Source organism: Colobus angolensis, unplaced genomic scaffold (assembly GCF_000951035.1).
Source record: "Colobus angolensis palliatus isolate OR3802 unplaced genomic scaffold, Cang.pa_1.0 Scaffold52, whole genome shotgun sequence".
NCBI classification, from domain to species: domain Eukaryota; kingdom Metazoa; phylum Chordata; class Mammalia; order Primates; family Cercopithecidae; genus Colobus; species Colobus angolensis.
The window spans coordinates 566,207-579,247 of record NW_012118710.1 but is presented as its reverse complement, the minus strand read 5'-3'; positions in this window follow the sequence as shown (position 1 = coordinate 579,247).

Sequence of the window (13,041 nt, the reverse complement as noted above, 5' to 3'; positions counted from 1 at the left end):
CCCCGCCGTATGGTGTGTGTGTCACTGGCAGCTGTTGTCAAAAGAAGGCACCTCTTTGTCTCCAGGGGATGAAAGCCATTTGGTTTCCAGCGCCACCCTTTCTCTCCGCCCGGCAACTCTTCTCCGCGCCCCGTCCCCAAGGCGCCCCTGGATGCGCGCGCTCGGCCCCGCGCCCGCCACCCGCGTTGGGTGCTGGTATCCTCCCCATCACTCAGCCCAGAGCGGTTCTGCCTCTGCCTCAAACTCTCAGAGTCCTTAGAAGTCTCACTCCCAAGATTAGTGTCCCAGCAAGGGGAATCCGCCTTGGAAATCGCGGCTTCCTCCTTGCACGCCGCTCGCTGAGTTCCAGCGCGAACCGGATCTCCCCTCACACCCAACAGCACCACCTTCCGAAACCAGCGGCTCATTACCATCCCGTCCCCGCGGCCGGCGCAAGAACTCCCTGCTGGGCCGCATTCCAGGCTGGGCCCGGTCCTTAGAATAAGGACCAGTTGTGCGTCTCCCTGTCGCTGGCAGCGGATCACTTTCTGGTTGAGAAAAGACAAAACGACTAGGGAAACAATAGGACCTGTATGTTTTTCACACAGTTCTCATTCGAAATGTATCATGATCATATTTTTAAAGGTCTGTGTTACCTTTCATAAATACCTAAATATGACTGACTTTCTGTTGTCTGAGGAGGAACTTGATAAACATTAAAAAGGCAAGAATATCCTTGGTGGTCATGTGTCTGGGATGTGGGGTTCACCTATCATCTGCCACAGGGATCCTAAGATGAGAACAGATGGTGTTTTCAAAACCTATCTGGAAATAAAAGAGGTTACGGTGCTGAGAGGAAGAGCAGAGTCCAAGAGGAGGGGGCTGTGAGAGGGAAACGCGGAGAGAGGATAAAGCTGGGACTTCCACCTATTCTGTAAAGACACACTTTAGATGCTGTGCGGGTAGGAAAAATAGAGGAGTCATAAAACTTCACTGATACTGAAAAGTGTAACTACTAGAGGAAGAAATTCAAGGATAATTTGTTCAGAACTCAGACTATATTTTCTAATAAAGTTTAAAAATAATTACCAAATGATAAACACATTTTTAAAACTTTGTAAACGCTAAAAGTATGACAAAGAAAAGCAGGTGACTGATGAGAGGTAAGTTGTTCTGGTCTTTGCGTCCAACTACTATCAGTTCCATTTGATAAACAGGATGCAGGCGAGTCTGACACACAGGAAGCAAGTGTTTGCAAAGCTCAGGGGTGTGTTTCCCTCTGCGTACAAGTGTTATCTGAGTAACTATCTAGAAAATAGTAAGTACGTTACCCTGAAAACGTTTCCTGACAGTTCAACCTCTTTTCTTTTCCTATAAATTCTGGGGAAAATTCTGTCATTTTTCCACGAGATTTGATGAATATTTCTCCAGTCATTTCAAATGAGGGTTTATTATGCAGTGTCAAAATCTGAAACGCTAGTTATTTAATGTGATGGCTTTGGTATAAAGTGCGTAAGATTCTTATTACCAAGTAAAAGCAATTTTCCATATCTGATAGTAATCTGTCTGATTTTGAACCAATAAATGAGTCATTTTATTTTGGTGAAGTCACACATGGAACTATGTAGAAGTGAGCTCCACAAGACTCAGGGGCCACCATGGAATGAAGACGGAGGCCAAGTAGACATTGTTCCAGAATTCTATTCCTGCGTCCTCTGGAGCACCTCTGCTTGATCTTTTGTGTTTCTTGGTTGATTGGTTGGTTTTGTTTTCAAAGATAGAGTTTTGCTCTGTTGTCCGGAACAGTCATGAACTCCTGGGGTCAATCGATCCGCCCGCAGCTTCCTGAGTAGTTGAGAATACAGGTGTGTGCTGTCTCACCCAGCTCTTCATCTGTTTTCTATGAAACCTTCCATTTGTCTAAAATATTTCACTTAATTAAAATAAAAGTTGGCCAGGTGTGGTCGCTCGCACCTGTAATTCCAGCACTTTGGAAGGCCGAGGCAGAAGGATCCCTTGAGCCCAGGAGTTCAGGACCAGCCTGGGCCATATGGCGAAACCCCCATCCTTTAAAATAAAAAAAATTAGCCAGGCATGGTGGTGCACACCTGTGGTCCCAGCTACTCTGAAGGCTGAGGTTGGAGGATGACTTGAGTCAAGGAGGCATAGGTTGCAGTCACCAGAGATCATGCCACTGTACTTTAAGCCTGGTCAGCAGAGCCAGACCCTCTCTAAAAAAAAAAAAAAGACCACTAGAATTTTAGAGTTGTCATTTTAAGACCCATGAGACCCAAGGATCTCCCGAGGTAACCTCCCGAGATCACACCGCCAGTTTGTAGCGATGACCCTGTGATTGTTTGTCATCCCCATGATGTTTTCAGACATGACCCTTACCCTGGCATCACGTACTGTACCTTGTTTTCACAATGGACATGTTTCTGTCTTGTTTTCTAACAAGATTAAATAAAAGGGGGAGCACTGTGGCTTGTGCCTGTAATCCCAACTCAGGAGGCTAAGGCTGGAAGATTGCTTGAGACCAGCAGCTCAAGGCTAGTCTCGGCAGCAGAGCAAGACCCTCAAAAAAAAAAAATTTAAGTAAAGGCTATCTTGTGGAACCTTCCTGTCTTCCAGTCCACCTTACCTAAGCCCTTCAGTTCCAGACCTTAATTAAAATATTCACTCTATTCACTGATTGTAATTACACTGTTCACTCCCACTGGCTGTGGATTGCCTGTTTGTTAGTTGCCTATTGGATATCCATTCTCCTGTCTTCCTTATTCACAGAATCCATTTTGGAAGTGGGAGTGGGGGCAGTAATGTGCCCAGCTAAGAACAATCCCAGGACCTCTTTTAACATAATATTATCTGAACAAGAGAGTACTAGTGGAATTCAGGAAAAGTTCCTTAAAGGGAGCCAACTCAGTTGGCTCATGCCCATTTGCTTTTTATCTTTTCTCTTTTCTGCCTGGAATATAGCTTGATGCCTGGAGCCACAGCAACAATGTTATGATCATGAGGATGAAAGCTCCACCCCCAGGAAGGGTAGATGATAAGCTAAGAGATGTCTGAGTCCATGATGGAAGCTGCCATTCCAGCTCTGGATTTATGAACTTCTTGACTTCTCATGATGTGGAGAGAAAACTAAACCCCTATCTTGTTTAAGCCAGTGTTATTTGGCTTTTCTGTTATATGCAGCTAAGCATAATCCCCATGGGCTCCCATTTAGGACAAGAATAAAGGAGAATTAGGGGGCCTGGCACAGTGGCTCACACCTGCAACCCTAGCACTTTGGGAGCCGAGGCAGGCAAATTGCTTGAGTCCAGTTCGAGGCCAGCCTGGGCAATGTTGTGAAGCCCTGTCTCTACAAAAAAAATAGAAAAATCAGCCAGGCATGGTGACCACACACCAGTAGTCCCAGCTGCTTGAGAGGCTGAGGTGGGAGGATCACTTAAGCCCGGGAGGTGGAGGCTGCAGCAGTGAGCCAAGATCACGCCACTGCACTCCAGCCTGGGTGAGAGTGAGACCATGTCTCAAAAAAAAGGTAGGATTAGGAATTCAGTTTTTTAAGGAAACTTATTACTTACTCATCTACCCGTACATACAAATCACAGGGCTATAGTATAATAATTCATTCACTTAGTCTGATAATAAAATAATCTCTTCTCCCTACCCCCTGCCTCTGGCTACTATATGTGTGTGTCTCTTGTCCAGATGCTATTATAGATCCATGTATGGTAAGAACTAAACTTTCAAGTGCGACCTTGACATTCTTGAAGATCACAGGGCCCAAAGGCTTGTGAAGTCCCCTAATCTCACCAGACATCCCTGGCTAATTCTGTCAGCAGGACAAGCTGCACCCCATGCAGTTCTCAACCTAATGAGCTTCACCTTCCCATTAGCCTGTGAAATAATTCAAACAAACCAATCACATGCTCCAATGGGAACCAAGGGCCATCCTGCCCTCTTGTATTTACCAAGGCTGCCTCTCTGGGGGTTTGCTCTACTCCAGAATGCAGCCCCCACAGTCTGCAATCTCCTCCTCCTGCAGCTGTGAGTTTACATTGTGAATAAACTACTGTCAACTTCATCCGTCCAGGGCCAGGTGTCACGTGTTTGGCCATCTTGTACTTTTTAGGGCAGGGATCCCCCTCCTTCACCGACAGTGGAAGGTAATCAGAACAGTCCATGTAAGCCACAAACATTTATTTATTTAAAATTTTAGATTCAGGGGTACAGGTGCAGGTTTGTTACATGAATATATTGCATGATGCTGAGGCTTTAATGATCCCGTTGGCCAAGTAGTGAGCATGGTACCCACAGGTGGTTTTTCAACCCTTGACTTCTTCCCTTTCCCCCTCTTTTGGGATCCCAGTGTTTATTGTTCCCATCTTTGTGTCTGTGTGTACCTAACATTTAGCTCCCACTTACAAGTGAAAACATGCAGTATTTGCTTTTCTGTTTCTGCATTAATTTGCTTAGGATAATGGCCTCCAGCTGCATCCATGTTGCTGCAAATGACATTATTTCACTCTGTTTTATGGCTACATAGTATTCCATGGTGTATATGTACCACCTTTTCTTTATCCAGTCCACCATTGATGGGCACCTAGGTTGATTCCATGTCTTTGCTATTGTGAATAGCACAATAATGAACCTATGAGTGCATGTGTCTTTTTGGTAGAACAATTTATTTCCTTTGGGTATATGTCCAGTAATGGGATTGCTGGATTGAATGGTAGTGCTATTTTAAGTTCTTTGAGAGATCCCCAAACTGCTTTTCACAGGGCAACAAACATTTATTGAAATCTCCTGGGTGCCAGATTTATGCTAGGCAATGACTACAAAGGTGAGCAGGACAGACATAGTGCCTGCCCTCAGGGGGCATGTACTCTAGGGGAGAAGACTGACAAAGAAGAAGAGACCACAGAGAAATAAACACAGTAATTACAAGCTGTGATGGGTTTTATAAAGAATAGAGACAGAATACTTAGGGTGGTAGAGGAAGAGGAAGATGGGGGGTAGATTTAGACAAGGTGCTTAATGGAAGACTTCCTGAGAAGGTACCATAAAGGAAGACTTAAAGGAAGAACAGGAGCTTCCAAGCAGAGGAAAGAGCACATTCTAGGCCCAGAGCTGAGAGTGGGGGGTGAGTGGTGGAGAGGTGTGACAAGAGATTCAGCTGGAGAGATGGAGAGGACAGATAACTGGTAAAGGTAGTCGGGTGTGGTTGCATGCCTGTAGTCCCATTTACTCTGGAGGCTGAAGCGGGAGTATTGCTTGAGTCCAGGAGTTCAAGCCTGCAATGAGCTATGATCACACCGCTGTACTCTAGCCTGGGCAACACAGTGAGACCCTGACTCTAAGGAAAAAAAAAAAAAAGAAGTAAAGGCATTTTTGATTTAATGCCATGGGAATGCATTGATGGGTTCCAAGCTGCACATAACTGTTTACAGTTTTAAAAGTTCACTTTTGCTGCTGTATAGAAAATGAATTGGAGGGGTGAGAGTAGAAATGGGAGGCCAGTACAGCAGCGATTATCATCTTTCAGGGAAGTGGTGATGGTGGCCTGGACTAGAGTGATGATATTACATTGGAGAGAGCCTGAATTCCTGATGTACATTAAAGATAGAATCCACAGGGTGTGCTTCTGATTACATGAGGGGATGAGGGTAATGGAGGACTTGAGGATGACTCATGGGTTTGAGTAGCTGGGTGGATGGTAGTATTGTTTACTATGCTGGGGAAAACAGTTCAGGTTGGAGATACATTGAGAGCTGTCATCATTAAAACAGTAGTACACACATGAAGCCATCCAGGGAAAGCGTAGAGAAAGAACCTCGGAGCGTCTGCTAACAAGCCACAGAATAATGCCATGCCCTTGAGGCGAGAGTGTGGCCTCATGATTGGATATTCTTATGGTTAATCATCTGGGGAAGGGACCATTTGGTGCAATAATTATGTCCCTCAGGAGACTGGAACCAGGAAGCCAGCCTGAGGCCACCAGGAGAGGGGGGCTGCTGTCTCCTTGTCAGACAGGGCTTGGATTTCAGGAACTTGAGATGGCTTCCTGCGGTTCCTGGGTAAGAGGAGGTACACAGCACCCCTGCCCCTGGAAGCAGGTGTGCATCCCATAGAGACATCTAAGATGCCAGGATTGGATCACATTTGTGAGCTACATTTTTTTTTTTTTTTGAGATGGAGTCTCGCTCTGTCACCTAGGCTGGAGTACAGTGGCCGGATCTCAGCTCACTGCAAGCTCCGCCTCCCGGGTTCACGCCATTCTCCTGCCTCAGCCTCCTGAGTAGCTGGGACTACAGGCGCCCGCCAACTCGCCCGGCTAGTTTTTTGTATTTTTTAGTAGAGACGGGGTTTCACCGTGTTAGCCAGGATGGTCTCGATTTCCTGACCTCGTGATCCGCCCGTCTCGGCCTCCCAGAGTGCTGGGATTACAGGCTTGAGCCACCGCGCCCGGCCTATCTTCAAGTCTTTTTTTTTTTTTTTTTTTGAGACGGAGTCTTGCTCTGTCGCCCGGGCTGGAGTGCAGTGGCCGGATCTCAGCTCACTGCAAGCTCTGCCTCCTGGGTTTACACCATTCTCCTGTCTCAGCCTCCCGAGTAGCTGGGACTACAGGCGCCCGCCACCTCGCCCGGCTAGTTTTTTGTATTTTTTAGTAGAGACGGGGTTTCACAGTGTTAGCCAGGATGGTCTCGATCTCCTGACCTCGTGATCCGCCCGTCTCGGCCTCCCAAAGTGCTGGGATTACAGGCTTGAGCCACCGCGCCCGGCCTATCTTCAAGTCTTTAGACAAGCTTTGGATAAATGTCCATCCTAGTCTCTGCTCTGCCATAGAAAATTAAACAACAAAAAAAATAGTGTGTCTAAATGCCATTGAAGAGTTCCCAAAACCAGTATGGTGGTGGGAGCTGTAGCCAGCAGTGAGAGGTCCCTAAGGGGAAGGTGGGTCTCTTTTTCTAGAGTAGGGGGTCAGGTTCAGTTTCTCCTCTCCACATGGACGGGCTCCTTCCATGGCCAGGCTTAACGGAGCTGGTTTTGATTTTTTTTTTAGATGGAGTCTCCGTCTGTGGCCCAGGCTGGAGTACAGTGGCGCGATCTTGGCTCACTGCAACCTCCGCCTCCTGGGTTCAAGCGATTCTCCTGCCTCAGCCTCCCCGAGTAGCTGGGACTATAGGCGCACACCACCGCGATCAGCTAATTTATTTTATTTTATTTTATTTTTTTAGTAGAGACAAGGTTTCCCCATGTTGGCCAGGCTGTTCTCGAACTCTTGACTTCAGGTGATCCACCCACCTCAGCCTCCCAAAGTGCTGGGATTACAGGTGTGAGCCACGGCGCCTGGCCTGGTTTTGATAAGGGGAGCGGTCTGTTCTTTAAATCCTCCCTCCATTTGATTGTATGTTCCTTGAAGTAACATAGAGTATCGCATCTTTGTACCCACGGTGTCCAGGAGGTTGTAAGCACTCCATCACTGTTAGTTTAATAGGTGATTGTTCACTAGACATTGTGAGACACACACTATGGTTTCCCAAAGAGCTTAGAATCCAGATTTGGTCAGCAGATGCACACGCTGATGCATGGCAGAGTGTGCCCGCTCTGTAGGTTACATGAAAGAGCCGGGAAATGCTCTTTGATCACAGAGGAGGGAAACATTACTCCCAGTGTGGGGGTATGAAACTCCAAACAGACTTTGTGGAGGAGGAAACATATGGCTGGGCCTTGCGGGCTGGAGCGAATTTCCAAAATAGGATGAGAAAAAGACAAACATGCGCCAGGTAGAGGGCTCTGTGAGAAGGGAGGCATGAGGAGAAGGCATTCTATTGCTTCAGTGCATGACCGGTAGTGAGGTGTGTTGCAAGGAGAGCATATGTGTGAACAGGGAGGAAGTGGCAAAGCCACAGAAATGACGTTGGAGCTCTGAAAAAAATGTCTTTCTGGGTGGGCAAGGCCCCTCTTGTCTGGGACCAAAAATTAAATATAAATAAATAAATAAATGGTTCTCAGTGAATCCTGATAGCTGGGATTGACTTTTTATGGTAGAAAAATTTCTCAGCTGTTAAACACCAGAATGGTTTGTCAGTGGCAGCTTTAGAAAATCTTTCCCTAGAGATTTTTATGCACAAAATAGACTGACTTATCATTTGTCAATGATTTCCTGTGGCCTCTCTTAAAGTCATGGGAAAGTATTATATGAGCTCTCAGATTCTATGTTACTTTATTCAATTCAACAAATACTTGAGTGTCAACTTGGTTCATGCCCCCAGGCATTGCTATATGACTGGATTCATACGCCCTCCCCTCAAGGGGCCTCTCTTCCAGTGATCCCCATCTCAATGCATGATGCTTCCATCCACGTTGTTGCCCGAATCAGAAACCTACTCTGCCTCACCACCAACATTCCACTAATCCCTAATCCCTATCTTCTCTGGAAGGCGTCCACTTCTCACTAATCCCTGCCTCATGGCTCCAGGCACTAGCTCTCTCCTAGGGATTGCTGCAATTGTCTAAATGACCTCCCAGCCTCCAGGCTCAGCCTGTTCCAGTCCATCCTGCACACTAGTCTTTCTGAAATGGAAATCTGACAGCGTGCTACTCTCCTGCTTCACATTTCTTCAGTGGGTTCCTGGGCTTAGAGATAGAAGGTGTGGAATCTGAGCCATTCTGCTCAGATCTTCCAACGTCCTTGAATCACAGTTTTGCTGTTTGACGTTAGGCAGGTTATTTAAGCAGTCTTTGCACCTTCCTCATCTACAAAAAGGGGATCACAACAGTAATTCATTTTAGAGTAGTTGGGGGGATTATACGATTCCGGATCCTCCTCTCTTATGTGAACTCTTAAATTTGGAGAGCCCCTGCAATCTGGTTCTCTTATCTCTCCACGCTCTTTCCCTCAGTCATCGCAACAGGTCCTACTACTTTAAATATCCATATACTAAAAACACCCAAATTTATATCTCAAGTTCAGCCCACTCTCCTGAACCCTGGACTTGTATGTCTAGTTGCTTTCTCAACATCAATTGGATAGCTAATGGAGCTCACAGATATATTGATATAGTTTGGATGTTTGTCCCCTCCAAATCTCATGTTGGAATGTGATCCCCAGTTTTGGAGGTGGGTCTAGTAGGTGTCATGGGGGTGGATCCTTTGTGAATGGCTTGGTGCCCTCCCCATGCTAATGAGTTCTCACTCTGTTGGTTTACGAGAAAGCTGGTTGTTTAAAGGAGCCTGGCACCTCCTCTCTCTCTCTCTCGCTCACTCGCTCCTGCTTTCACCATGCAACTGCCTGCTCCCCTTTCACCTTCTGCCATAAGTAAAAGCTTCCTGAAGCCTCACCAGAAGCCGAGCAGATGCTGGTGCCACGCTTGCATAGCCTACAGAACCATGAGCAAAATAAACTTCTTTTACATTTATTATAAATTACTGAGTCTCAGGTATTCCTTTATAGCAAGCTTGTCCAGCCCGAGGCCCATAGGTTGCATGCGGCCCAGGATAGCTCTGAATGCAGCCCAACATGAACTCATAAACTCTCTTAAAACATTATCAGATTTCTTTGTGATTGCTCTTTTTTTTTTTTTTTTTTTTTTTTTTTTTTTTTTTTTTTTTTTTTTTTTTTTTTTTTTTTTTTTTTTTTTTTTTAGCTCATCAGCTATTGTTAGTGTTACTGTATTTTATGTGTGGCCCAAGACAATTCTTCTTCCAAAGAGGCCCAGGGAAGCCAAAAGATTGGACCTCCCTGCTTTATAGCAAAGCAAAATGGACTAACACATACAATAAACTTAACATGTCCAAAACCAAACTCCTGAGTTTTCTCCCTTCCAACCTGCCCTACCATAGTCTTTCTTTCTTTTCTTTTTTTTTTTTTTTTTTGAGATGGAGTCTTGCTTTATTGCCCAGGCCGGAGGGCAGTGGCACAATCTTGGCTCACTGCAACTTCCGCCTTCCAGGTTTAAGCAATTATTTTGCCTCAGCCTCCTGAGTAGCTGGAATTACAGGCACCCGCCACCACACCTGGCTAATTTTTGTAATTTTAGTAGAGATAGGGTTTCATCATGTTGGCCAAGCTGGTCTCAAACTCCTGACCTCAGGAGATCCACCTGCCTCAGCCTCCCAAAGTGCTGGAATTACAGGCGTGAGCCACCACACCTGGCCTACCCATAGTCTTTCTAGTCTCAGTTGATTAAACTATCCTTCTCCATGCTGAAGTTCAGTGGTCCTCGCTTCTCTCTTGTTCTCACTCCCCACATCCCATCCATCTGAAAATCCAGCTGGCTCCTCCTGGAGACTCATGCACAGTCCACCTCCTCCTCACTACCTCCATGGCCACAGGCTGGTCTGAGCTCCATCACCTCTCACCTGGGTCACTGAAGCGGCCTCCTCACTGGTCTCCTTGCACAGTCTTCTCAACCCAGATGACTGATAAATCAGATCCTATCATCCCTTTGTCCAAACCCTCCATAGGCTCTTCATAATCTTTAAGAGTTTTCTAGCCCCTGTGTGATCAGGCCACCCACCCTGTAACCTTGTCTCCTCCTTTACCCTGCGCTCATTTCACTCCAGCCACACTGTCACCCTTCCCGCTCCAGGAACTCCCCAGGAGCATTCTGGCCTTACAGGCTTTGCAATGCCTGTTCCCTTTCCTGGAATGCTTTCCCCTGAGATCTCCCTATAGTTAACTCTTCTGCCTTCTTTAAGTCTTGGCGCTAACGTCTCTTCTCAATGAGGCTTATTCTCACTACTTTCTTAAAAACTGTAATTTGCCCTCCAATCCCATAACACTCCTGATAGAGTTTTTTTCCTTTTTATTGCACATGCCATCTTATAACCTACTATACACTTTACTTATGTTTATTGATTATCTGTCTTTCCCCCACTAGAGTATAAGCTTCACTAGGACAGGGAATTTTTTTTTTTTTTTTTTGAGACAGAGTCACTCTGTCGCCCAGGTTGGAGTGCAGTGCTGCAATCTTGGCTCACTGCTACCTCTGCCTCCTGGGTTCAAGTGATTCTCCTGTCTCAGCCTCCTGAGTAGCTGGGACCACAGGCATGTGCCATAACACCTGGCTAATTAATTTTAGTAGAGACAGGGTTTCATCATGTTGGCCAGGCTGGTCTTGAACTCCTGATCTCAAGTGATCCGCCCACCTCAGCCTCCCAAAGTGCTGGGATCATAGGCGTGAGCCACCGCGCCCAGCCCCAAGGGATTTTTGTCTTTCGTTTACTGGTGTTATGTATCCAAGCACTGAAATAGTGCCTGGCACATGGTAGCTCACTAAATATTTATGGAATGGTACTTACAAATTTAAAACACAGTGTATGGCACAGTGTTTTATAAATATTAGCAATTCCACGGTTCATAACCACTTGGCTCCTACTTACCTTTCCAGCCTCATCTCCCTGCACTCTTCCTACCATTCCAGCTCAGCTATACTTAACTTGCTCATCTCCAGAGCCTTCCTTATGTACTTTTTTTCTCTGTCCATCTATCCCTGCATTTGAGGGATCCATTCTCATTTTCAGGTTTCAAGGTAGAGGGTCTTCCCTGACTCTAGGTCAGCCATCTCTACAGCACTCCTCCCACCCCCTATGCGTTCCTTATTCATCACACCGCCTTGCAGTCCCTCGCTTCTCATTTGTCTTTCCTGCTGGGCCCTGTAACCACAGGGACAATGCCTGTGACAGCAGTCATTGCAGCATCTCCAGCATCAAGCACAGGACGATACCTGGCGGTTTTCGGCAAATGTTAATTCAGTGAATGAATGAGATCCTCACAGCAGCGACTGCATTTCTGCACCTTCGACACACATTATCACGTGTTACTGTATCGTGTGCTGTTCCTTAGGGCATAACAATTGCTAGCATTTTCTAACTCAATCCTCACAACTCTACGAGGGAGGTACTATTCACGTCCTTATTTGAGAAGTGAGGAACTTGAAGTTTAGAGGAGTTCCTTCTCACCATCACCCAGGTTGTAAGTGTTGGAGCGGGTTCAAGCCAAGTTCTCTGGCACCAGCGTCCCTAAGCCCAACCAGCGTCACACCATTCTGCCATTTTGCTTCTGGCTTTTCTCCTTATTTCAAAGTCAGCCAACTATCTGCCCTTAGCAAGTGTGAAGAGAACCCCCCACCGCACCACCTCAGCAAAGGGCTTGTGTGTGGAGGAGCTGCCACCCACGCTCCATTTCACCGAAGTGAAAACTAATGCCAGGGAGGGCGAACCCCTCATCGGCGAGGTCGCCACTGTCACCAATGCCCACTGCTGGGTCCAAGGCTGGCGACGCCTCACGGCATCTGGGCCTGACTTCCTGCGACACTGGGGCGATCCCTGGTCCTGACTTCTACTCCACGCCGTCGTGGATCACTGCGACTGGGACCACTCAAAAGCGTATCCAAGTCCTGAGGTCTCCAAAGCGGTGGAGAGACCCGTCTAGCCCCTCACTCCCCGTCTGGGAACTGAGATTCTGGAGGGTGGGCGCCCTGCCGCGGCCCAGTGGGGCTAGGGGCCTCCAGAGTCGGGGTTCAGGGCTCGACGTCAGAGGCTCCAACGCCAGCCGCGCCGACCTGACCCAGGGCCCGGTACAACAGAGAAGGAGGCTCTTCCCAAAAGCACCGATGGAGCGGAGGGTAGTCGCCGCCCTCAGGATTTATCACCCGCGAGGTGCTGTCAGTAACTCGTGCCCGGAAGCCACCCCGCCCGGGCACACACATACTCCAGCGCCCCCTCCAGGCGCACTCCGCAATCACGCAAGCGCGGCGGCCGCCCCAGCCCTTTGTGACTGGATGACTGGGGCCGAGCGGCCCGCACTGTCTTCGACCTCCAATCAGGGCTCGGGGCTACAGAGCTGCACCAATCGGAGATGACCGGGGCCTCAACAGGGCCAATCGGGGTACTCGAGCCCGACAACAGGGCAAGCCGCCAACAGCGATCAATCAGAGGGGAGGAGCGGCTCCCACGTTGCCCAATCAGCGGCCTTCAGGCGCAGATCGTGGGCGGAGCGGTCGCAAGGCTCCCGGGTCGGCCTATCAGCGGGCGAGCGGCTGCTTCAGCGCG